The 24,352-nt window shown below is 53.6% G+C and overlaps 1 protein-coding gene and 1 pseudogene across 3 annotated transcripts in view; one reads left to right on the top strand and one right to left on the bottom strand.

Moving 5' to 3' along the window:
- The window catches only part of PRKAG2 (protein kinase AMP-activated non-catalytic subunit gamma 2), a 277,365-nt gene that overhangs the window by 167,564 nt on the left and 85,449 nt on the right, over positions 1–24,352 (bottom strand). The gene's annotated exons all lie outside the window — the stretch shown is intronic.
- Positions 18,077–18,969, top strand: LOC309827664 (taste receptor type 2 member 134-like; annotated as a pseudogene). The gene has a single exon. The product of its transcript is annotated as a taste receptor type 2 member 134-like (transcript).

Raw genomic sequence — 24,352 nt, 5'->3', positions numbered from 1 at the left:
TTTTTTTAACCACGTGATTGAACTACTTCACTGAAAACCAAAATGTAAAAGGGAGAAAACAAAACACAAACAACAAAAACTCTAGTAAATGGTGATTAGTGTCTACAGTAGAAAAAAATCAGCAAAGCACATTCTCAATTGCTAAACTGCTTTAGCAAATGCTTAAAAAAAAAAGTCGAGGAACACTGTTGGAACTAGCAGCCCCTCCCACGCCATTGGCTCTCATTTTATCCCAACCTTCCTTCAGGGACGATCTAAGAGAATTGGCTGATTCACCAATGTTCTAGAACCCAGCGTCCCGGCCTTTAGGTGACTGGGGGCTGGTCGAGGGTCCTCGGAGGGTCAGAGGGTGAGGAAGAGGGTGAAAGTTTCTCCTCATGGAGAGAGGCCCGTGAGCCAGAAAAGGAGGTCTTTCAGCCGTCTCCTCCGGAGAGAAATGCTGGGAAGACACTAGACTCACTGCAGTCAAGCAGGAGGACTTCCTGAGGGTCAGAAGATGAAACGCAGAAATGGATGTTCCAGTATGGAGGTTCCTTAAAAAACTACAAATAGAACTACCATATGACCCAGCAATCTCACTACTGGGCATATACCCTGATATAGTGTCCATCATCGGATGAATGGATAAAGAAGATGTGGCACATATATACAATGGAATATTACTCAGCCATAAAAAGAAACGAAACTGAGTTATTTGTAGTGAGGTGGATGGACCTAGAGACTGTCATACAGAGTGAAGTAAGTCAGAAAGATAAAGACAAATACCGTATGTTAACACATATATATGGAATTTAAGGAAAAAAATGTCATGAAGAACCTAGGGGTAAGACAGGAATAAAGACACAGACCTACTAGAGAATGGACTTGAGGATACAGGGAGGGGAAAGGGTGAGCTGTGACAGGGCGAGAGAGAGGCATGGACATATATACACTACCAAACGTAAAATAGCTAGCTAGTGGGAAGCAGCCGCATAGCACGAGGAGATCAGCTCGGTGCTTTGTGACCGCCTGGAGAGGTGGGATAGGGAGGGTGGGAGGGAGGGAGACACAAGAGGGAAGAGATATGGGGATATATGTATATGTATAACTGATTCACTTTGTTATAAAGCAGAAACTGACACACCATTGTAAAGCAATTATACTCCAATAAAGATATTAAAAACTCATTCTTTCCCTAAAAAAAAAAAAAAAAAAAAGGATGTTCCAGAGAATTTGCTGTCTTTGCTCTCCCCTCCCTAGGGGCTTTAAAGGAACTGTTAGACCCTGAGCCAGCCTTTCCTGATGTGGTGGCAGTGAGACAGTCCCCTTGTCCATCGGCCTGTCCTGGCCTCTCATCTTCCCAGGAGAGGTTCATTCCTCGGAACCAGTGACCTGTCCCCATCCTTCATGTCAACAAGTCTGAGTGTCTCCATGGGCCAGGTACTAAGGAGCAGAACATTAAGTATTTTTGGTCATCAAAACCTTGCTGTCATCAAAACTAGACATTTTTGTACATCAAAGGACACTATTAAGGGAGTGAAAAGACAACACCCAGAAAGGGAGAAAATGTCTGCAAATTATATATCTGATAAGTGCCTAGTGTCCAGAATATATAAAGAACTCCTACAACTCAACAACAAAAAAAACAATGCACCCGGGTCTTCCCTGGTGGCGCAGTGGTTGAGAGTCCGCCTGCCAATGCAGGGGACACAGGTTCGAGCCCTGGTCTGGGAGGATCCCACATGCCGCGGAGCAACTAGGTCCGTGCACCACAACTACTGAGCCTGCGCTCTAGAGCCTGCGAGCCACAACTACTGAGCCCACGCACCTGGAGCCTGTGCTCCACAACAACAGAGGCCACGATAGTGAGAGGCCCGCACACCGCGATGAAGAGTGGCCCCCGCTCGCCGCAACTGGAGAAAGCCCTCGCACAGAAACGAAGACCCAACACAGCCAAATAATAAATAAATTAATTAATAAACTCCTACCCCCAACACCTTCTTTAAAAAAAAAAATGCACTTAGAAAACGAATAGACATTTTTCCCGAGAAGACATATATACAAATGGCCGATATGTACATGAAAAGATGCTCAATGTCATTAGGGAACAACAAATCAAAACCACAATGAGATGCCACGTCACATACACTAGGATGGCAATAATAATAACAACAACAAACGGAAAGTAACAGGTGCTGGAGGGGAGGTGGAGAAATGAAAGCCCTCATACATTGCTGGTGGGAATGTAAAATGGCGCAGCACCGTGGAAACCAGTTTCACCGTTCCTCATTAAGTTAAACAGAGGATTACCAGATGACCCAGCAATTCCACTCCTAGGTATCTACCCAAAAGAACTGAAGACAGGTGTTCAAACAAAAAACGTGTACACGTGAATGTCCACAGCAGTACTACTTACAGTAGCCAAAAGGTGGAAACAACCCAGATGTCTACCAACAGATGAACGGATCAACAAAACCTGGTCTATCCATGCAATGGACTATTATTCAGCCACAAAAAGGAACGAGGTACTGACACATGCTACAACGTGGGTAAATCTTCAAAATGATATGCTGGGTGAGAGAAGTAAGACACAGAAGGCCACGTTTTGTATGATTCCATTTATATGAAAAGTCCAGAACAGGCAAATCTACAGAGACAGAAAGCAGATGAGCCAGGAGCTGGGTGGAGAGTGACAGCTACTGGTATGAGGTTTCTGTTTGGGGTGATGAAAACGTTCTGGAACACAAGAGTTAAATTAAGCCATAACAGATACTAGAGGAAAATATAGGTGAATCCTACAATCTGGGTTTAGGGACAGGCTGTCTACTGATGCCTAAGTGCTCACTGTACTGTTGAAGGACCATCTCCATGTCTCTTGAGAATTGTCTGTTCATGTCTTTTGCCATATATCACCTCAAAGATATCATTTTTTACAGCTATCTAATACTCCACTGTGTGGATACACCTTCTTTATCTAATCCAACTACTCTCCTGTACGTAAGCGTATTTCTAGTACGTCTGCCAAGAAGGCTTAGAAGCCATGACATCTCCGTTGCAATGAGCACACTTTGGATCTTATTTCTAAATACTTTTCACCACTGAAAGTAACAAGGGCTCTTTGGAGAAATGGCTGATTCAGGGACTGTGGCAGGGAAAGCACAAGATGAGGCGGGACGGTTTTGTTGCACCAGAAAATAAGAAGTGCTTACAGCATGCTGGGGGCAGACATGGGACACAGGGGCCAGCCTGAAGGGGCTCCTGCTGGCCAACAGGACAATTGGAGCATCAAAACATGTAAATGACAGACTGAAACCTGCTGAATAAAATATGAACCCATGAGTATGTACCTACGTACATACATAAGGAGAAAAGGAAAATTTCTTCCTTAGTAGAAATTCCAACCAATCAACGTAGAATTAGTGATAATATCAGAAAATCACCTTGGCAACCACCGTTGTAATAATTCAGGAAGAATAAATGACTGATGCTAAAACTAGCAAGTGAAAGCTTGATGAGAAAGAAGGTATTTAAATGATTCTAAATGTAGCTCCCCATGAAATATTTATCGCTTATAAAGGGAAAAGTAATAACTTTCCTAACTGGGACAGACACCTCCCTTAACCAAGCAATCAGTTAGTGTCATCCAGAATGGGTCAGCGTGACATCAAGTGCTCCCCGCTGTGATGCCAGGACAGGACGCCAGACGCACGGCCCTCCTGCCCAACCAGCTGACCTGAATCGAATCCCGAGGAAACGTCAGATGAGCCCAGAGTGAAGGACGGTCTACACAGTAACTGGCCTGTGCAGTCTTGAAAAATGTCACAAAGACAGGATTGAAGGCGGCTCCAGATCAAGAGGGACCGAGGAGAAAGGACCATCAAACACAGCACGTGATGGGGGCTTCCTGTTCCAAAAATGTCACTGAGACACTCTGTGAACCGAGAATAAAGTCTGCAGCTCAGTGAACATGGTTGTATTAATGTTAATTTCCCGGTTTTGATAATTAAACCGTAGTGAGGAGAATGTCCCTGTTTTTCTGAAATGTGCACTGAAATACTTAGGGGTCAGGGGACATTATGACTGCAACTTCTTCCCGATGGTTCAGATTTCATATAAACACACACAAATGTATGCGTACTGAGAACATAAGCAAATGTGGTAACAAAATGTTAACACTGGGGCATCTGGATGAAAGGTATGTGAGAATTCTTTGTACTATCTTTGCAACTTTTATGTAAGTTTGAAATTGTCAAAATAAAATCTTATTTTTAAAGAGGAATTAAGAAGTGATCCAAGCAAGAATGCAGCGTTTGCTAGGACCTCCTTTTACTGAGTCCTGTGGTAGAATCATCGCCCAAGCAGCCCTTAGAGGACTAGAGAGCTCTACAATTTGCTGAGGGAAAGGAGATGTTTTTCTGTGCCTCCTCCCAAATAATAAGAATAATTGCTGACCCCTGCAGCCCGGCCCAGCCTGGGGCCCACATCGGCTCCTTTGGGGGCGTCTGCGTGGTGGCCAGCAGAGGGCACTCTCCCCGGTGACCACACTGGGTGCCAGGCCACATACCTCTGCAATGTGCTGGCTGAACTTTTCAGGAAACTTGGAGGCCACACATACTTTTCCTTTCTTTGCGGGCAGGCAAGATGAGTCACGTTTTTCTGAAGTCTGCGCAGCCCCAGGATTCAGACCTGACCAGCTGCCCGGACGCAGAGGGCTCCGGCCTGGGCTGGGGAGTGCAGGGCCCAGCGCCCTCAGCCTCAGGACCAGGAGGCGGAGCACGGGCAAGCAGGGAGCACCTCCCTCAACCAGGCACAGGGCAGAACGCACACGACTCTGGATCGCATGACATCTGGGGACAGACCCAGGGCCGCTGGTACAAGTGGCCTCGAGCAGCCCCAGCGGCCCGCGTCCTCTCCCACCTCACGGGCTGCCTCACCCCGAGCCCAGAACCCGCCCTCCAGCCCCGAGCACCCGTTCGTCGGTTCAACCACTCTGTCCTGCCTTCCCTCAAACGGCCACTGACCGCGGGACGTCGGGGCGGGAACTGAGGGCAGGGGCAACGCCTGCGCGGCCGCCTGCAACAGGAGTTGGTACAGCTTCCCCAGAGGCACGCATGAGATGCAAACTGGTGGGATGCAATTCAGAGATGCTCTTGGGACCAACATCCACAACCAGGGAAGGGGAAGGAGTCGGCCAGGGGCGAAGGTGAGGGGCCACACAGACCCGGCGAGCGCCCTACAGAAAGCTCGGGAGCGGGGACAGCCCTGGGAGCCGTCGGGAGTGGGGTTAGGGGCCGGTCCTTTACAGCTGCTCACTGACAAGCTGCGGGGCGCAGGCCGGCTCAGGAAGGGCCATGGCACTATGACAGGTGCCTCTGTTAGTGGCACGGTCAGCAGCTCGGGGACCGAGCCCCTCACTCCTGAGGGGGCTCTGCAGGCAGCACGGCATCTGTCACTAAGGTGTTCGGAGCAGAGGGCCTGGAGGTGGGGCGAGTTTGGCGTCTTCCAGGACCAGGCGGGCAGGAGGCTGGTGGTCATGAGAGGCTGCGGTCAGAGCCAGCCAAGGGCCAGAGCGTGGAGGGGTGGCGAGACTTCAGATTTTAACTTGAGCATGTTGGGGAGGCACTGAAAGGTCGAAGAGGGGACAAGATGGCCAGATTTGTTCAAACAGAGGCCAATCCTGTGGGCCACCTGTTTGTTTTTTTTTAAAAAATATATATTTATTTATTTTTGGCTGCGTTGCGTCTTCGTTGCTGCACGTGGGCTTTCTTGTTTTTAGTCGCAGCGAGCGGAGGCTCCTTTTCGTTGCGGTGCACAGGCCTCTCATTAAGGTGGCTTCTGTTGTTGCGGAGCACGGGCTCTAGGCGCGGGGTCTTCAGTAGTTGTGGCACGCAGGCTCAGTAGTTGTGGTGCACGGGCTTAGGTGCTCCGCAGCACGTGGGCTCTTCCCAGACCAGGGCTCGAACCTGTGTCCCCTGCACTGGCAGGTGGATTCTTAACCACTGCGCCACCAGGGAAGCCCCGGCCACCTGCTTTTATAAATAAAGATTTATTGGAACACAGTTTACATTTGTCTGTGGCTGAGTCGTGGCAGCAGAGACCAGGTGGACCAGAAACCCAAAAACATCTACCACCTGGCCTTCTATAGGAAGAGTTTGTCGACCCTGCTTTAAAAGACCCCTCTCCTTGCATCACCTCCCAGGCAGCAAGGTGGCTCCCACGGGGCCCGAGAGCCCTGAGACCTTCCGCAGCTCTCACCTCCACGTTCACAGCACTCAGCTTCTTGGCTGGGTACGCATCTTTTGCATCAGTGATAAATGTCTGTGCATCACCTGTATGTGCCCAGAGGCTAGGCCAGGGGGCTTCCAGGCCCCCCAGGCAGGAGCCATAGGCCTCGGGATCCTGCCTGTGTCAGGACTGGCATCCCCATCTCCCCCATACTGCCCCCCCGAACCTCGCACTGGGGTCCCGTGTGAGCCACGCCGTCTCTGCACGTCACTGTGTTCATCAGGGGAGGACAGCCACACAGACCAAGAGTCCCAAAGACACGCTGATTTATAGAAGAAAATGTGCGGAAGGAAAGAAAGTCAGGCCCAGGCCAGAGGACCTGCAAAGGTGGAGAGTGAAAAAGGTGAGTGACATCTGCCGGGGAGAAGCAGGAGGCTGCCTGTCCTAGCGCGGGACTGGGCGGGGGGAGAGATTTAGGGGGTTCCCGCGTGTTGTGGGGTGAAACTCCCTGCTGGCCACCCACGCGCAGCTTCTAGGAAGCGGTCAGGTCACCTTTTCTCCCCATGCATCTCCTCCCAGGGGCCTCTCCACCTCCCCAGCCCCGGGGCCTTCTCTAGAGCACAAGCAGAACGGGCCGTGTGCAGGTACGAAAACGGCACTCAGTGAGCATCGAACACAGGGATCTGCACGTGACAGAATCTGTGGGCTGGGCCGGACGTCAAGGACGTCCTGCTAGAGACGATTCCTGTGAGTGGAGCTGCCCTAAGAGCCTCTGCTTCTGGTGCCCTGAAAGGTTTCCTGTCACCGTGGTGCTGCAGGGGAAGGGGTGGCTGGACGAGTCTGCTCTTGCATCCCAGGCACCAGGGCACATGCATCACCCAGCGGCATTCACGGGGGCTGGCACCTTGCTGTTGGCCCCCATTCCCACGCCTCACCTGCCCCTGCCCTGCTTGGTGCGCAGGGGGCTGACTCTGCAGCTGCGGTGCCCGGGCTCCCCTCTCGGCTGGCCTCTGGCTGGGGGGAGGGCCAGGCCTCGCACAGCATCTCTGGCCCCCAATATTGCCAGCCAGACAGCTCCCACCGGGACATCCCTGCGTGCCCCCCTCCACCGCCTCTCCCCCCCCGCTGCCCTCCTCCTCCTTTCCCACGAGGGACACGGGGGGTCGGCACCAATCCCCGGCTGGCTTCCCACTCTTGCTTGGCTTTTCAGATCCTCCCTCGCCTTTAGAACCGTATCATCACTCAGTTCCATCTGTTTTAAATAGAGTGGCTCCATCCTGCTGGTCACAGAAACGGCCTCCTTACACGAGAAGACTGGTGTCAGCGTGGAGGTTCTGCAGGGTTACCAGCCTTGAGGTCCAGACCCAAGTGCTGGGGACTAAATCACTGAGTCTGACCCTGCCCTAGACTCCGGGGGACGGGCCCTGTCGAGGCTCACAGGCTGTGCTGTGGCCCCGGTCCGGTTCCGGGGTGAGTAGAGGCAGGAGGTTCTCGCCCCGGGGTGCCCTTGGCATGTGAATTGAAGACTTGGAGGCTCCTAATTAAAATCTTAAAAGCCCAAGTCCATTCCTCCACACACAGTACAAAACCCTTGGCATTTTATGGGAAAGCAGACTTCTATTTGAAAAATAAACTTCAGTTGCTGGGAGAGAAAAGAAGAGCTGTCTGCGATCTAACACAGAGATAGTGTGAAAGGACAGAAGTTTTACAAGTTCAGTAAACCTCGCTGGGAAACTCATTCGCATTTCAAGCAGCTCTCATTACATCCTCTGCTCCAGACCCACAGCTCCGGAGCGGGGGTTTAAAGAACCGAGATGTAAATGACCTAGCCCAGAATCGTAGTCATTCGCGATGGAAGGTTAGTATTTTAATTTAACTACGAACGGAAAATTAAATATACTTGGGGTGTTCAAAGTACATACGACCTCGGTCACGGTTGTGAGTTGGTCTTAGGAACAGTTCAAATGTCTACCATTCCTCATTCCTTGCAAAGTCCTGACGCCTCTTTGCACCACCCCACTGACTCTCCGTGCTCTGAAGTTCCCAGCCAGACTCTCTCCGCAGGCGTTCCCAGGCCCATCGTGCTGTTTATGACCATCTAGGGTGGTATTTTCCAAAGAGCACGCACACACCCCACGCCTGCCCCATCATGCAACCAACTGTGTGGGTCAGATAAAGCGTGCTCTTACAACCAACGAGGGTCGGACTGAAAATAGCACACGTAGGCCAGGGTAAATACTGTTTCATGAGAAATGGCTGGATTACGACATACAATGCATTTCTGACCGTGGGCTGCAGTCAAAGACGTTTCGGGTCACCGCTGCAATGACGCTTCGTGGCCTCGTGTGAACGCCCCGTGCTGTACGTTGCCCTCGCTGGGCTGCTGCCACTCCCCAGATCCCAGGGTACGTGCAGCACCTTCTCCTCTTGGCCTGTCCTACAGACACCACACGGTCGTGACTGAGAGTAGCCCGTGGTGTCATCATAGTAGGTTGTTGTCCAAGTCAGCGATTTTCAACACTGTTTTTTCCAGTAGGACAAAGATAACGTCCTAGTGCCCAGTGGGGCTGACTTCTGGCAGCTGCGATCACTCGGGGCGGACAGCTGTCCAAGTAGGACAAGATGCCAGTTCTTGCTCAGAGGAGGGTCAGCTAGCAAAATACCACCGTCTTACCCCAGGAGCCAACAACACATGATCCAAAAGAAAGCATCTGTCACATCTTTTTTTTTTTTTTTAAGAATCGCTATTAACTTTTACTTTATTTTATTTTATGTTGGCCGCACCAAGGCATGCGGGATCTTAGCTCCCAGATCAGGGATCGAACCCATGCCCCCTGCAGTGGAAGCTCAGAGTCCTAACCAATGGACCGCCAGGAATTCCCTTGCATCTGGTTTTGATGCTAGAAGCCCCTTCTCATTTATATGCTTATATGTGTCAACTACCCCCAGAGGATGTAGCCCTGAACTTCTATAATGTACATCTTAGTTGGAATACCTTTGCCAGAACCTTCCCTGAGAGCTGGTTTGGGTCTGAGGGTGGCAGGAAAAGGGCACTGCAGCTCTTGGACCAGGAGCCCATGGAGGAAGAGGACAGAAAAAGCAGCTCCAGGGTCCTCGGAATAACCCACCCCTTTCCCACGTGACGCGGGCCAGCCCTTGTCTTGCAGGTGAGGATGGCGTCCATCCTTCATCCAGACCCACGGGCACATCCAGACTCGTTCTCAGCCCAGAGCCGGTGCTCTTCCCAGGCAGGGAGACCAGCCAGGGGCCTCGCTGCTGAGGTTCTGCCTGGCACTGGGGAGGAAGAGCATGGAGGTCAGCGTGTGAAGAGCCGGACACACGCTTTTCTCAAAGACAGAAGGTGACGGGAGCACGTCACAAGGGGCCACCTACTGGGCAGAAACAAAATAAGTTACACCCGAGAGCTCCGGCAGGTCGCTCGAGGCAGGAACAATCAGGCAAGGCTTTCTGGAGAACGCAGGGCGAGAGGAGGTCTCAAAGGAGGTGGGAGACGGTCGTAACTGCTCTCCAGGTCTATTCCAGGGGCGCCGGCTGGTCCCCTACTTCTGTGTCCAGCATCTCTCTCTGTACAGTCGCCAGACTGATCGCTCCCAAGAGCAAGTGATTCCCTCACCAGCACCTTCCGACGGATCACTCAGTGAGACCCTGGGATCCTGTACGACCACCCCTCCCTCCCTCTCCCTCCCCACTTGGCTCTAGCCGTGCTAGCTGCTCCCTGAAGGCCTGGAGGCTGCCCCTGCCTCAGGACATCTGCACTGCTCTCCCCTCTGCCGGGCACGCCCTGCCCCACACCCCTGCCCGGCCACACCTGGCTCCATCCCGCGCCTGCTCAGATGCCTCCGAAGCAGCTTTCCTGACGGTCCTACGTGAAAGCGCACCCCTCCAACCCTCATCCCTTCGCCTTCGTTTTTCTTGGAGCCGCACAGCGGTTCTGTCTCTCATTGCCTCCCCTGCCCCCCAGCAGAATGCAGTCCCACAAGCGCAGGGACTCAGCAGTTCGAGGCTGTGTTCCCAGTACCCGGGATCACAGCAGGCTCCCATTAAGCACCCACTAGACGAATATTCCCCCCTTTAAAAGGCTGCGTCAGGCTGGTCAGGGGTGAGGCCCGACCCTGCTCCGTAGTCCAGGGCACTGAAGGTGAACATGGAGACCCAGGCAGGGACAGCGGGTCCTGCCTTGCCCCCGGGCAGGCTCAGCACGTGGGGCTATATCGCCCTCTAGCGGCCACTCGGCAGCAAAGCCAGAGAAGCCCCCGGAGTTTCGAGGGGCCTGTTACCAGGGCCCGGGGGACGCAGAGCTGCGCGCTCACCCGCACACCTTCCTGTGGGAAATCAGATTCAAAGAAACATTCAGAATAGAAGGGTGAAAGGGGGACACATATCACCTCATCTTGTCTTGAATGTGGGAGAGATTTAACGCGGACATCCTGCCTCTGCTCTGTGGTTCCCGGTGGACCAGCTGCCCCAGGACTTTGCACAGAGTGGGGACGGCCACCCCTTCAGAGCCTCAAGTCGTCGAAGGCTAGGTGGCAGCTTTTCGAAAGTAAGCAAACAAACAAAAAAGAAACCAAGTGGAAGGAGCCGTACAGAGAAAACACAGAAAAATTGAATTTACAGGAGGCAGGACTCAGACCTAAGACCTCGCCCAAAGGTGGCCTGATAACCTTGCTTATTCACTTGGTCGAGGGAGAACGGGACTGGCACACATCATGCGGCTTTTATGCGGCTTCATCTGCACTTTGCGTTTCCTCCCCAGACACTCCTCCTCTGGCTCAGTCGTGGTCACTTAACAGAGAAGGCTCCCTGGCCACTGCCCCGCCCCAGACCGCCCTGCCCCCATCTGTCCCTTTACCTGCTGTTTCCCCTGATAGCACGGGGGTGAGGGGATTAAAGTCTGTCTGCGCTCCAGTCCTCCCCCCACCCAGCCCTGGGTCTGGAATATTCCAGATTAGTTCTTCCAGTGTTGCCTGAATCGCGCCATCCGAAGGAACTTCACCTCCGTCACCAAGGAGACGTGTAAATTAGTTAGGATGTTTTAGCGGCATTATAACAGAAACAGAAACATATAACTTAAAAGAGACTAAACTACCAGGACGTTTATTACCTAAAATAACGAGCTCCGTGATGCCAGTTCCATGAAGATTACCTTCCTACCTGTCTGCCCCGCCGTCCTCTGTGTTGGCCCCGGTCACAAGATGGACAATGTGGCCCGGAAACCATGGCCTCACACCGCAGACAGAGGAAGGAGGGGATCAGTCCTCCGGCGGCACCTCGTTTTGTTGAAGGGGAGGCACCTTTTCTCTGATCCCTCGCAGAGCTCCTCTTGTGTTTTGCTGGCTCCCCCTGAGCCCCGTGAAGTGGAAGCCAGGCATGTCCCCAAATGGGGAAGGGGCGTTAGGTCATCTGTAACTCGTGCCCAGGGGCTGGGCCCTGGGTGAAGCCAGGTTCTGTCATGAAGAAAGAGGGGGAGTGGCTGCCGGGCAGCCGTCAGAGCCTCCTGGTGAGGGACAGACTGTGCACACAGATCCGTGTAATGAACTTGGGGAAGGAAAGCCAAGGGACGGGGTTTGGGGGCAGAAGAGGAAAAAGGAGGTCGCTGCACACGGCAGCCGAGGGCCGCACGGCCACCCGGCCACCCGCCTGCCTCTCCTGAGCTGAAGACGACCTTTGCACCCGGCAGGAGACACTCCTAAGGATGGGCCCAGAGGATGCAGGCTCAGGTACCTGACAGCACTGACACAGCGGAGCACCGCGCTCTAAAACACACACATATGCGTAGGGACCAGCCAGGCGCAGAAAGATGGTGCTGGCGGCTCCCCAGGGCCCCGCACAGGAGCCACCACTGAGAGCTAACTCAGGGAGGTCAGAGGGCAGGTCAGCTCTTCTCAGGAGCAAACTCCAGGGCGTCCTCGGGAAAGGGGTGAGTCCAGCTTTGCTGAGCACCCAGTGCGTTCGGGGCAGAGCAGCTCCCACGTGTCCATTCGCTACTGAGCTCTGGGACGTAGAGCAAGTCCCTCCCTGCCCGGGGACAAACAGCTGCCTTGCGGGGAGGCCAGAGGCCAACGCCGGCTCTGGGCTTGCAGAGCGGACCTGAGCCCCACCTCCGAGCCCCCGGGAACTTGTGGGAGCCGCAGGGAAGGCACGACACCTGGGCTTTACGGCACACAGGAGACTGAGATGCATACGGGTCCCCGAGCCCTCCAGAGAGGCCGGAGGGCTGACTCGGGGGATGGCTGTTCTGGGGGGTTCAGATGGCCTCGTTGGGGCCATGAGGACAGATGGGACGTGTCCCCCCAGAGCAAAACCCAGCAGTAGCGTGGAGAACAGAAGCCATCACAGAGGTGGACACCAGCTCATGCCCCTGCCCCGTCACACCTGCCCCTGCATCATCTCTGCTCCACCTGTAAATGCGCCCAGGTCTCTCCTACCGTGAAGCAAACAAGGCAACGCCTTAGCTTCCATTTAGTCCTGTCCACCCGCCTCTGCCGGGATGGGCCCACTTCTGCCACAGTGAGGAATGAGCCTTGGGTCCTCAGCAGTGTGACCTCAACAGGGACAGTGCTCGCGGCACAGCCCCCACGCGGAAGGCAGCAGGCCCGGCCGCCTTCCCTACGAGGCCCCAGATCCGGCTGCTGGGCCGGATCTGCACCTGCACCTGCACCACCTCGGCTTTCTCTGCCTCTTGCCTCCAGCTGCAGATGAAAGACCTCTGATCTGCCCGGAACCGTCTTAGGCAGGAGCCCTGAACTCTCACTGCCTTTGGTGGACACCTCATCACGTGGTCCCAGAGCAGCCTCAGGGAGGGGCTGGGAGAGGCAGGGAGCCCAGGCTGTGGACGAGCTCGGAGGTCCCACCACACGCTTCTTGCTTCCTTCCCTGCTGCCCAAACGCTGTGAAAGAAGGCCAGTCTCTCTGACTCCCGCCCGGCCTCCCACTCAGGCCTCAGCCCCTAATACGGCTTCTTTCCCTTCCCGGCTACCCGACCTGCTCTCTCGAAAATCACCAATGATTTCGAGGTCAGATGTCGAGGAACTGGCAGCAGCTGGACGGCCTCACAGCCGGCCTTCTCTCCCCATCTGGGAAGAGTGGGGGGCATCTGAGCCACACGGCACCCTCCCTCACTGACCGTACTCTTGCGATGGAGGACAGATCACAGGCCAAGCTTGCTCCACGGATCTCAGCCTCCCATCTGTTAAACGGCATCACTTTCCCATGGAAGGTCCCTGTACCGGTTTCCTGCTGCCTGTACCAGGGCACCACAAACCAGGTACATCAGAAATGGGTTCCCTCACGGTCTGAAATCGAGGTGTTAGCAGGGCCGTGCCCCTTCCTTGCCTCTTCCTGCTTCTGGTGGTTGCTGGCAACCCTTGGGTCGCAGACCCATCACTCCGGTCTCTACCTCTGTCGTCACGTGATGCTCTCCCTGTGTGTCTCTGTGTTCCCATAACCATCTTCTCATAAAGCACCAGTCATAATGGGTTAGGCGCCCACCCTACTCTAGTGTGACTTTATCTTAACTAATTACACCATCGATGAGTTCATTTTCAGATAAGGTCACAATCAGAGATGCTGGGGGGTAGGACTTCAACATATCTTTGTTGAGGGGACACAATTAAACCCATAAGTTATTAGAAGGATTAAATGAAACTTGTGTGTCTTTAAAATCCACCTAACGTTGTCTGAAATCAGTTCTTTGTCTTGCTTAGTTCCCCCAACAAGCCCTGGCCTGATAACTTGCCTTGAATTCCTACATGACCCCTGCATTCCTGACCCGCTAACTTGAAGCTGACTACGACCTTGTGGGCTGGGATCAGGTGCCTTCCTAACATTGGAGGACGATTCTTTCCATAATGGTCTGAGTGTCTGACGCGTGCAGAGCCTACGGGCAGCCAATGCGCCTGCAGGAACTGTACCGAACGGCAATCTCACACTCAACTTCATCTCCTTCTGTGACGCCACGTGAGTAGCGGTACGACGGCAAACCCAAACGGAGCACCCAGCCTACACCAACATCTTCTGGAAAGAAGAGAGATTCTGTCATCACCTCTCATACAAGCTCAGCGGAGGGTGGGGAAGCGGCGGGCTGAACCCCGGAAGGCTTTGTTCTCGAATATCACTCATGCAAACAACAGCATGTGTCAAAATCCATCTCCTTTTTCTGGGGGTGGGAAGGAGCCTGCAGGAAAGCTCTCGTCAACAGCAGACCTTCTGGAGGAAGTGATGGTGGGTGGGACACTGGGAGGGGGGAGGGGGGAGGGGGGAAGTGAGGCCCACACGTAACACACTTTCCAGAAAACCGTCTCCTCCTCCCAGTGTCAGGAATTTTCACCCTTTGGGTGGTTTGCATTTGATTCTCTTCTAAGCCAGGTCTCTGCGGGTTGTCTGAGGGCAGTGTCGGAGCCGCTGCAGCCCAGATGCTCGCTAACCCCCACCTGTAGCATCCCAGGACCAGGAGCGCAGCCGAGCCTCTGCTGGACACAGACTCTGAGACGAAACAGTCACAGGGGAAGGAAAGGGCCCAGGATTTCCCTGAGAACCTCAGGCTGACCAGAGAGCTGGTGGACTGGCTTAGAATAGCCAGCGTTTGGCCAGTGGTGCCCCAGGGCGGCCAGGCCTGTTAGAGAGATGGAAAAGCTCCTGCATTGGGTGGGTGAGAGCCACGGCCAGAGACCTCCTGCCCCTCCTGAGACGTCCAGCAAGACGGTTACCCTGAAAGGTAACCCACAGGACAAGGTGCCTCTAGTGCTGAAGCCAGGACCTCCCTCTGTCCCCAGGGGTCTGGTGATGGGCCTTATTTTGAGTATCATCAGGTTAGACAGCCACGGAGGAGAAGGGACAGACCTGCGTGGGCACTGATGCCTCAGTGTGTCCAGCAAGTCAGGGGTCAACCCTACGGAGCCACACTGGGATGGGCAGGGTGTCCTGCAGTCCTCCGTGGCCTGACTCTAATCACCGGGCCGCAGAGGGAGAAAAAGAGGAAGAGGATCTAAGTTGAAAACATACTCTCTATTAAAGTGTTTCACCCTCCACACTACACTAGGAGTCGAAGCAGAAAAACCACTAACTGTCTCCAAACCTCACCGTGTGGTTGGCGAGGTCCCGTTGGAAGGACACGGCTTCGCACCGAGGGCAGAGGGAGGTGAGTTAGCTGCTGCGGCCCAAACGGTGAGCTGAGCTGAAGGTGGAGCCCCGATCGGCCTTGGGCACCGTGGTTAAGTCTGTGCCACATCTCCGCCCAGACTCACGGTTGTGCATTTCTACCAACGCGGCTTCATCCTCGACTTCTGACCCCAAACATGACTGGCCCAAAGAGATCTCTTTACAAAGAGAAAATCTGACTTCCAAAGACCAAACCTGCCCGTCACCAAGAGTATTAGAGAATAGATATGGCTGTGAAGGCAGTTCTCAAAGAAGACTTTCAAAACTAAGAGACATTAGTGTTCCTCATCGCGGAAGGAAGAATAAACGGTCCAGAGTTTGCACAGAGACGAGCTTCCTCCCCGTCTTGCCATGCCCGAGGGGCCCAGATTAGGGGGGTCGGGCCCGGTCGTCTTTCGCATCAGCCGTACCCCAGCCCCACTGCACGAATCACCGCCTGACCGCCTTGTCACGCTTTCAGCGCTCTTCCCGGAAGGAAGCCGCACCCTATGCACCTGCAGTCACGCTTCCAGCGCTCTTCCCGGAAGGAAGCCGCACCCCATGCACCTGCAGTCACGCTTCCAGCGCTCTTCCCAGAAGGAAGCCGCACCCCGTGCACCTGCGGGCTCGTGCGTCCTCGGAGCCCGAGTCACCAGGCTCTCTGATACTCCGCTGCGCAGCTAGAAAATCACTCTTTGGGACTAAGCCAAAACCAGGTCTTTGCTTCCCAGGGTAACGTAAACGCTCCCGAGAGAAACATCTCCCTTTGAACAAGATGTGTACCTCTCTGTCCTCCCGAGAGTCTGAACAGCAGCCTGGGAGAGAAAACCTTGACCCCCCACCCCCCACCCCGGAAGAAGACGGAAATTCTACAAATGTCCGGGAAGCTGAAATCTGGGATAAAATGACTAACCTTGAAGGGTTCGTCGGGTGAGAGAACTGATGTGTTCTCAATTCCCTGTCGAGCAAGGCTGTACACAGACCCTGTGAACCTTGCCCAGTTCCAGAAGCAGATTCAGGGAAGTCCAAGTTACGTTCTTGAAATTCACAGGCTGCCTCATTCCACAGAGGAAGTGAGGTGCTTTACAAGGAGACACAGGACACACCCGGATGCTCTAGGGTAACAGCAGGCAGAACTGACACCCTGACAGGCCGCCCCTCCGCCATGGGGCACGTGACCTGGGGAGGAGGGTCTCACGTGTACGGACCCCCTGAAACCATCCACCTGGCTGGGCCCACACCCGTGGCCACCCCGTGGCTCCCCTGGCTGCGGCTGGAGGATGATCTGAGCGCTCCCAGGCATTCCTGTGCTGAGTTTATTCCAGGAGACAGCAGGCCCTGCGCCAGCGGAGGCCAGGAGGAAGGTCCCGGGGACCCTGAGCTCAGGGGAGGCCCTCCCGCCTGTGTCCGTGGCTGCTAGAAGGCACTGGGAAAGCACGGACTCCCTGGAAGCACGAAGCAGGACAAGTGCTTGTCTGTCCAGGTACAGGGCTTGTAGGGGCCTGGGCGGGAAGATGGAAGGGGGAATCAGACAGGCCTGTCGGGAGCCACATGGGGTCTGATGCTAACCTTCTCGGGGGGGAAAGGATGAGGCCTGGTGGTGGGCGGATGTCCATGAAAACTAGTAGCAGCTGGAGGGCTGCACGCAGCAGGAATCGGGTGTGAGGTGCGGGCGCCCTCTCGTGTGAAGGTCGGGGGGAAACCTCTGCTGGTGGAGCCCCCGACTTGGGCTGGGGAAGGAGCTTTCATTCCTTTGGTTTTTCTCCTGAGCTTTGCTGCTTTTATCCGGGCTGCAAGGATGGGCAATGCCTTGTATTCGGAGCTGGAGGAAGCCTTGCACAGTAGGGCACTGTAGGTAAAAGCGGACACCACGTGGGTTCAAATCCTGGTTCTGCCACTTAGCAGTGCGGCCTTTGCTCAGTGACTCAGCCCCTCTGGGCCTCAGTTTCTGCTTTGATGAAAATGGTCAAAATCTGACGTCATGGAGTTTTTATGCAGATTAAAATAACCATCGATGTTAACACATCAGGGAAACTCATGTTTTAAGTGCAGACTCCTGGAACTCCGGTACGGAGCTCGCCAGCTTAGGCAGCAGGAGCAGGCACTGGAGGTAACAGGGGGCCTTTGCTTAGTGCTTCCAAGACTTACGCACACAACTGACTTCCCACTCCACCCACTCGGCAGGTGGGTCGCACAGGAAACGGAATAAACTATTAAGCCGGGACATGAGGGGCCAGGGAAGGTTTGTGGTTACAGGAGGGAAACGAGGTGAAGGACATCTCTTAAGGAAAAGTTAGGAAAGAAATAGTATGGTGAGAAATAAAGGGCAAAATACAGGTATTTTCAATCACCCCTGGAGCCTCTCTTCTGTTACCATTTCCCTACATCTGGCTCTGATAGAGAGCAGGCAAATACAGGTTATGCAAACAGAGACAGGGTATCACTGAGCTGGGAGGGATTTGCGCGCCCAGAGAACTGACAAGGATCCTCCTTTCAAATCCTGGAGGACCGGCAGGGGTGGGAGTGGGGAGGTGGTGGGATGGTGGTGTTTGCTGGTAGCTACGCTTTTGCATGAATCCAAGGAGAGCCTCTGGGCCTGTAGTCTCAACAGAGCGGCTCATCCAGAGAGGCTGTGCTTCCCCGTGGGTGCGTCCCGGCACCCGGAGTAGAAGTCTGCCTGGAGAAAGTGTCCCCCTCACCCACGTGGACCTGCATGGTCACCTTTCTCCTGGAGTCGGTGGCTGCCGGGCTGCAGAACGGCCTCAGTCATCGTGCTGAGCCGGAGTGGGACGCTGGACGCTGCCGGACGCTGTGCGCAGGCGACGTGATTGTGGCCCGCCTGGCCGTCTCCCGGTTCTGTCTGCAAGGGACGGCCCTCCAGCGCAACCTCCTGGCTTCCTTTGGTTTTGGTTCCAAATTTTATTTCAGAATCTCCTGGAGCTTCATCAACACTCTCACTTTCTGGCCGACCAGCTGGCCTGCTGTCTTCTGCCGTGTGAAGATAGCATCCTTCTCTCACCCCATCTTCTTCTGGCTGAAGTGCAGGATTTCTCGGTCAGTGCCCGGGCTGCTGCTGGGCTCCCTGATCCTGTCTGGTCTGACATCATCATCAGCAACCGGGAAGTCAATTCTTGTGCAGATGGTTGCCACCCAGGGTTCCCATGGCAACGACACCCTGGCTGGTAGAACACAGACCGTCTCTTTGCGCTTTTTTTCTACCTCACGCAATTATCATGCGGTCAGTTCCATTCCTCCTGTTCCTGGTGTCCACCCTCTCGCTCGTGTTCTCGCTGCACCGGCACTTGGGGCCGATGAGGGACCACAGACCCGGCCCGAGTGATCCCAGCACCCGGGCTCACACCGTGGCCCGGAAGTCACTTGCCTTCTTTTTCATCATATTTCCTATGCCTGAGAATTGTCCTTGTGAACATCCCAACCCTCCGGAAGCACCGGCACTGGGCCTGGGAAGCGGTGACCTACGCCGGCATCTGTCTGCACGCCAGCATCTTGGTGCACAGCAGCCCCAAGCCGAGAAAGGCCCCGAGGAAGAGGCTTCGGCGAGCCCTGGGCAAGGAGCAGTTTGTCTTGAGTTACCGGTATCAATGACCTCTATCACTGGACAAGCCCACGGGTGGCAAGAATGCACAAGGTTTGGGGCTCTGTCCTTCTCTCTCTTCATTTCCTGGTTTTTTGCCCACCCTTCGTACGCCCCCATCAATTCTTTTTCCACCCCTCTCTGTTTCTGCCAACCGTTCCAGTGGTCCTGGTCTCTGGTCTGCGTCCCAAGCCACCTTGGACTAGGATGGTGGCCGCATTTCCTCACAGGCCTTTCTCACTGTCTACACAAGCAGCCCTAATAATATTCTCCCAGCTTCATTTTGGTCCGTTCTCCCTTTACAGAGACCTGTAATGGTTGTTGGCCGTCTCTGTGGTCAACCTAAAGTTTTGTTTCTTTTTAAATGGTGACGTAGGTTGTCCTCATACCATCCCCCCACCATCAACGGGCCTCCTCGTCCCTGCTGCGCTCTCAGAGCACAGTCTCTCTACTTCAGCCCAGGAAAGCTTCTTTCTGTCTCCCCGCATGCTCTTCCCTGCAGCCTGTGGTCTTTTGGCCCATCTGGAACTTCCTTCTGTCCTCTCTCTGCCGTTCTTTGCCGTTCCCTTCTTTTGCGCCCTGCTTAAGACCAATTCCACCCGTGGAGCCTTTTCAGTTTGGTCCCATGAGAGTCTGAGGGCGTATATGAGTTTTGTGCCGTGACAGGTCCTGTCCTCGATTCTGTGTGTTTGCTGTAAGTTGCGTTAAAAGGAATTGTCTGACGTGGAAATGCTTTTAGGTATTGGCCAACAGAAGATGGAGAAAGCAAAAAAAGTAAATTTGCTACAGTTCTCAATTTTGAGAATCTTGCTTTTCCTGTCCGCTCGCCCAGGAAGTGGACCCTGCGTGCGGACACCTAGAGATTGGTCTCCAGGGTAACCTGGGATACAGGTTAGTTAGCAACCCAGAGTGTGTGCAAAAGGGTCCACTGGATGTGGAAAGAGAAGTGTGGCAACTTTAATTTCTCTTTATTTTGATCTCTTCCTTTAAATTAATTTTTTGGGGTGTTTTATGATGTACATAATGTATTCGTAGAGTATTACAAGCACGTAAGTAAAATAAAGGAACGTGCATACGGCAGAGAAAAACAATGCTCGCGTTCGATGCACTTCGAACGTGCATAGCAGACACTGATTATTATCAATGATTAGGGAGCAAAGCTTAGTAACGTGAACTTCAGTCCTTCTTGAGGTCCTGCCTTGCTGACTACGCAAGATTGTTTTTGCTTTTAAAAAGACTTTCATCTTATTATTTGCAGTTCAAGAACATACTGACGTGCACTTCCCTTTCCTCATCTACAAAGGCAAAGTCGTCCTCAATCAAGTTGTAAAAAATCTTTTGGAGATAAGATTTGCTGTTTTCTGGAAGCTTCTACTGCCACATGGTCACGTAAGACTTCTTGGGAACTAGACAAGGCGTAAACATGTTCTACTCTGTGGGTCACGTGGTCTCGGATAGCTCAACAGCTCAAGTCTGCTGCTACGTGTGAAAACAGCCGCAGGGGAAAGAAACAAGGGCGTGACTGTGTCTCAGTGATTCAGGGACACAAATTAATAAAGGATTCAGGCTGGATTTTGTCCCAGGCTGGAGAATGCCGACCACTGTATCAGACGAGGAGGCTGTATAGAAGGTTATTGCTTTGATTGGGGTGGCCGACCCTGATCCCCTAAGGGAATAGGTTTGCTACTAACAGCGGGCCTGGGAGGAGTGTGACGAACACCCCAGAGTCCCCAAGACGTGTCTTGAATCAACACGCCACTGGGCCCGGAGACCAGAGGAAGGCTACAGACACTCCATACAAGCAGCCCCTCCAAGAGGTAGGGTCCTTCTAGAACAGAGGGCTGGTTTTCCTACCCGGGCACAGAGCCCCAGCCAGCCTGGGTACTCGCTGGTCCTGGGACCAGACTAGCATCTGGAACTGTAGCCTCCATCCGTATTACCTCTCTTGTCCTTGAAGTGTCTGAAGAATGAATCATCTCCCTTTCCTTTATTTCCCTTTGAAAATGACTGTGCTCAGAATTTCTGTCTTCCCTCTTTCTTTCCCCTAATACTAGAAGGCAGTGTTTACCAAGCTTGAGTGTCACCCGAGGGGTTGGCTGCAGGCGGAACTGATGACAGAACTGACATAGATTCTATGTCATCGTGTAGGCTGAAAGGCACCGGATAGAAGGACACGGTGCAGACAGCACTGGAGGAGACATGGGAATTTCATTACTTGAAGATGGAGGACTCCGTCCGTCACGCTGACATCCTTAGTGGTGACGCCTGGACATGATGCTGGGGAAGTAGCAAGGCCTCTAACCCCTGTGTGTAGGGTGACTGGACCGAGTTCAACGAGGGAATCTTCGTAAAAGTGGGAGGCTGTGTGTGCACACACGCTGGGTGGTGGACGAGGAGGGTGTTACGGGCGCCTGCAGAGCTGCCAACTGCGCCTCTTCTCCAGGAACTTCTGCTCGCTTCCCGGGTGGGTTCTTGGTTCCTTTGCTTTTGCCGCGTGATCCTGCCTCCCAGCCCCCCAGTAACCGACTGGTTCAGAGATCCCAACTGGGCTAATCAGAGATCCCATAATGAGGAGGCTGGAATGGTAACTGGAGAGACACGAACACTAGGAATTCTCTGGATGTCCATGAATTCTTCCTGCCAAGCTCCCCAGAACCAGCCTGGCTCCTTCCCTTTCTGAGTCCTGAGCGTTCAGCTCTTCTTTGAATTCTGTAAATACACCCAGATCCTTCCAATAAATTGTCTTCCTTGTTTTAAAAAAAAGAGGGGGTGGGGAAAGTAAAAGGATGGGGACCAAAGATGGATTCAGAAACCAGGCTAGAAACGTATCCCTTAATGCCCCTCATACACATTTGGTTCTAAGATTTCCAGCAGGCAACGCAGACAGGGAAAATTGGGTCGTTACGTGATCGGTGTCCATCATAGACAGAAACAATCGAGTTGCTCAGAAGCACAGCTATTCTTGGTACCGAGACAGGAAATTTCTCCCAGGGGGCTCATGTGACAAATGGCGTCTTCACGACATCTTTCCAACGGACACAGCGGGTTTCACAGGCAGCTGCTTACCCAGACCCGCCATACAGGCCACTGACGTTACTCTCAAGCTCGATCTTGTGAAATCAGTTCTGGGTGGGAACAATATGTGGTCTGGGCACGTTGACCCGGGCGTAGATTCAGGCAGGAAAAGCAGATAGATTGTATGCCCTCCACGCCAGCCTCACAGCAAGCCCAGTGAAAAAATCAGGTGGCGGCTAGGACCTGAGGGGAGAACCCCGTGGAGTAGAGCACACACGCCGCCTGGACACAGACTCAGACCTTCCTGCTTCATCAGCGGGCTGGGCAGGGTTGGTTTCCCACGTCCTCGGGGAAGGTCAAGGACCTGCGCTCGGTGATTCAAGGGCAACAGCACGGGCTACTGTCCTGGGTCCAGGACACCCGCTCCCAGACAGCTTCTCTGAAGAAGCCGAGCCCCCGCCCTGACCTAATCAACGCGTCTTTACAAGAAGCCCAGTCACTCCGCTGGTCTTCTTGAGCCCCGCCTACGGCTACCCAGCCAGACAGCAGAGAAGCCTTAACTAGCCACACTTGCTGCACAGCACCTAACAAGACACACCTCTGCAGCTGGGCGCTTTCTAGCACACTGAATGGCCTTTAAAAACACTGACCGGAAAAGGGCAGCACGGACTCCTGCTTCCCGGGAAGCTGAACATCTGGCCCATCTTCAGGACCCAGCATCCCACCTGCTGGCTCCCCCAGGCCTCCCAGACCCCATATCTTGGCTGCCCCTTTCTGCCTTCAGGAATGATCCTGGTCCTGGGACTTCCCTGCTGGTCCAGTGGTTAAGACTCTGCGCTTCCACTGCAGAGGGCATGGGTTCCATCCCTGGTCAGGGAACTAAGATCCCGCATGCCACGCAGCACAGCCAAAAAAACACCAAGAGATGACCCTGGTCTTAACAGAATGACCACCCTACACCCACAAGTCCTGCACCTCCCCAGCCAGGGACATGAATTGCAGATCTTGGCTTTCAATGTAACCTGGGTCCCCCCCCCCAAATTCATGTCCTTCCAGGAACCACAGAAAGCGAACTTATTTGGAAATAGGGTCATTGCAGATGTAATTAGTTAGGAGGAGGTCATCCTGAAGTAGCGTGGCCCTCAATCCAAAATGACCGTTGTCCTTAGAAGAGAAGACGCAGAAGCACAAAGACACAGACACAGACAGACACACGGCGGGAGAGGGCCATGTGACAGCGACGGTGACGCAGAGACTGGCGTGCTGCTTCCACAAGCCAAGGAGCACCCAGGACCGCCAGCAACGCTAGGAGCTAAGAGAAAGGCTTGGAACAGATTCTCCCCTAGACTCTTCGGGGGGACCATGGCCCTGCTGACGTCTTGATTTTGGTTTCTGGCCTCTGGCACTGAGAGAATAAATTTCTGTTGTTTAAGCCACCCAGCTTGGGGTACTTTGTAATGGCTGCCCCAGGAAATTCATACAACCTAGTTCTGTTGTAAGCAACCCAGGCACAATGCCACCTGTGGGGAAACAGGACACCTGGTGAAGGTCTGGTCTGACATCCCCTCCCCTCTGAGAGGTGGTGTGTGATGGCATATTTGAGAATTTCAGGGTCCCTGTCCAGGAAACTGGGGATGCTCTCTAGGGTGTTGGGATGTCAGTGCTAGGACACACCTCCCTATCTGGCTTCATATCTAAGTTCCTAACTGCACGTCACCCGTACTGTCTGCGTGAGGACCACCTTGTCCTGTGACATGTGTACACTTACACATGAGTTCAGTCATCATGGGGATGCCTTTAGGGGTGCTAGGAACGATACCCCAAACCACCGAAAAAAATTAAAGAAGAAAGATCCCCACACTTTCCTTACAAGTCACGGAGACTGAAACTGCGCTTGGGCTGGCCTTGCAGATAGAGTAATAGCTCCAGCCTACAGGTCCTGCAAATACAACCCGGAGAGAAAGGAGGCGCGATGCCCAAGGGCAAGCTTGTTTTCCAAATCATTGTATTCTTGATAGGAACTTCCTATATCATCAGAAAGAGTCGCAAGAAAGGGGGAGATGCACTAAGACACGGGAAAGGTGAAAATAAACTCCATCTACTTTATGGTTTCCCTGGCGTATTTCTAGATACGATCAACGGTGCTCAGTGGAGAATGTTTTATCCTTAGATCACAAACACTCATGAGCCTAAAGAACTCTCTCTGAAACATACATCTGCTTCCCCTGTTTCTGTAGCAAATCAACCCCACCTACCCAGGGCCTGGGACAGAAAAAGTCAGCATGTGCTAGAAACAGGTTCACTCAAATCCCCCAAACGCCGTAAGCCCTGGGGGCCGCCGCACACGGCAGATCAGAGAAAGCGCTGGGCCGTCTGGCC

This window comes from Grampus griseus, assembly GCF_964374135.1.
Source record: "Grampus griseus genome assembly, chromosome: 9".
In the NCBI taxonomy this organism is placed as follows: Eukaryota; Metazoa; Chordata; class Mammalia; order Artiodactyla; family Delphinidae; genus Grampus; species Grampus griseus.
The sequence above is the reverse complement of the archived record's forward strand: the minus strand, read 5'-3'. Positions and strand labels throughout refer to the sequence as shown.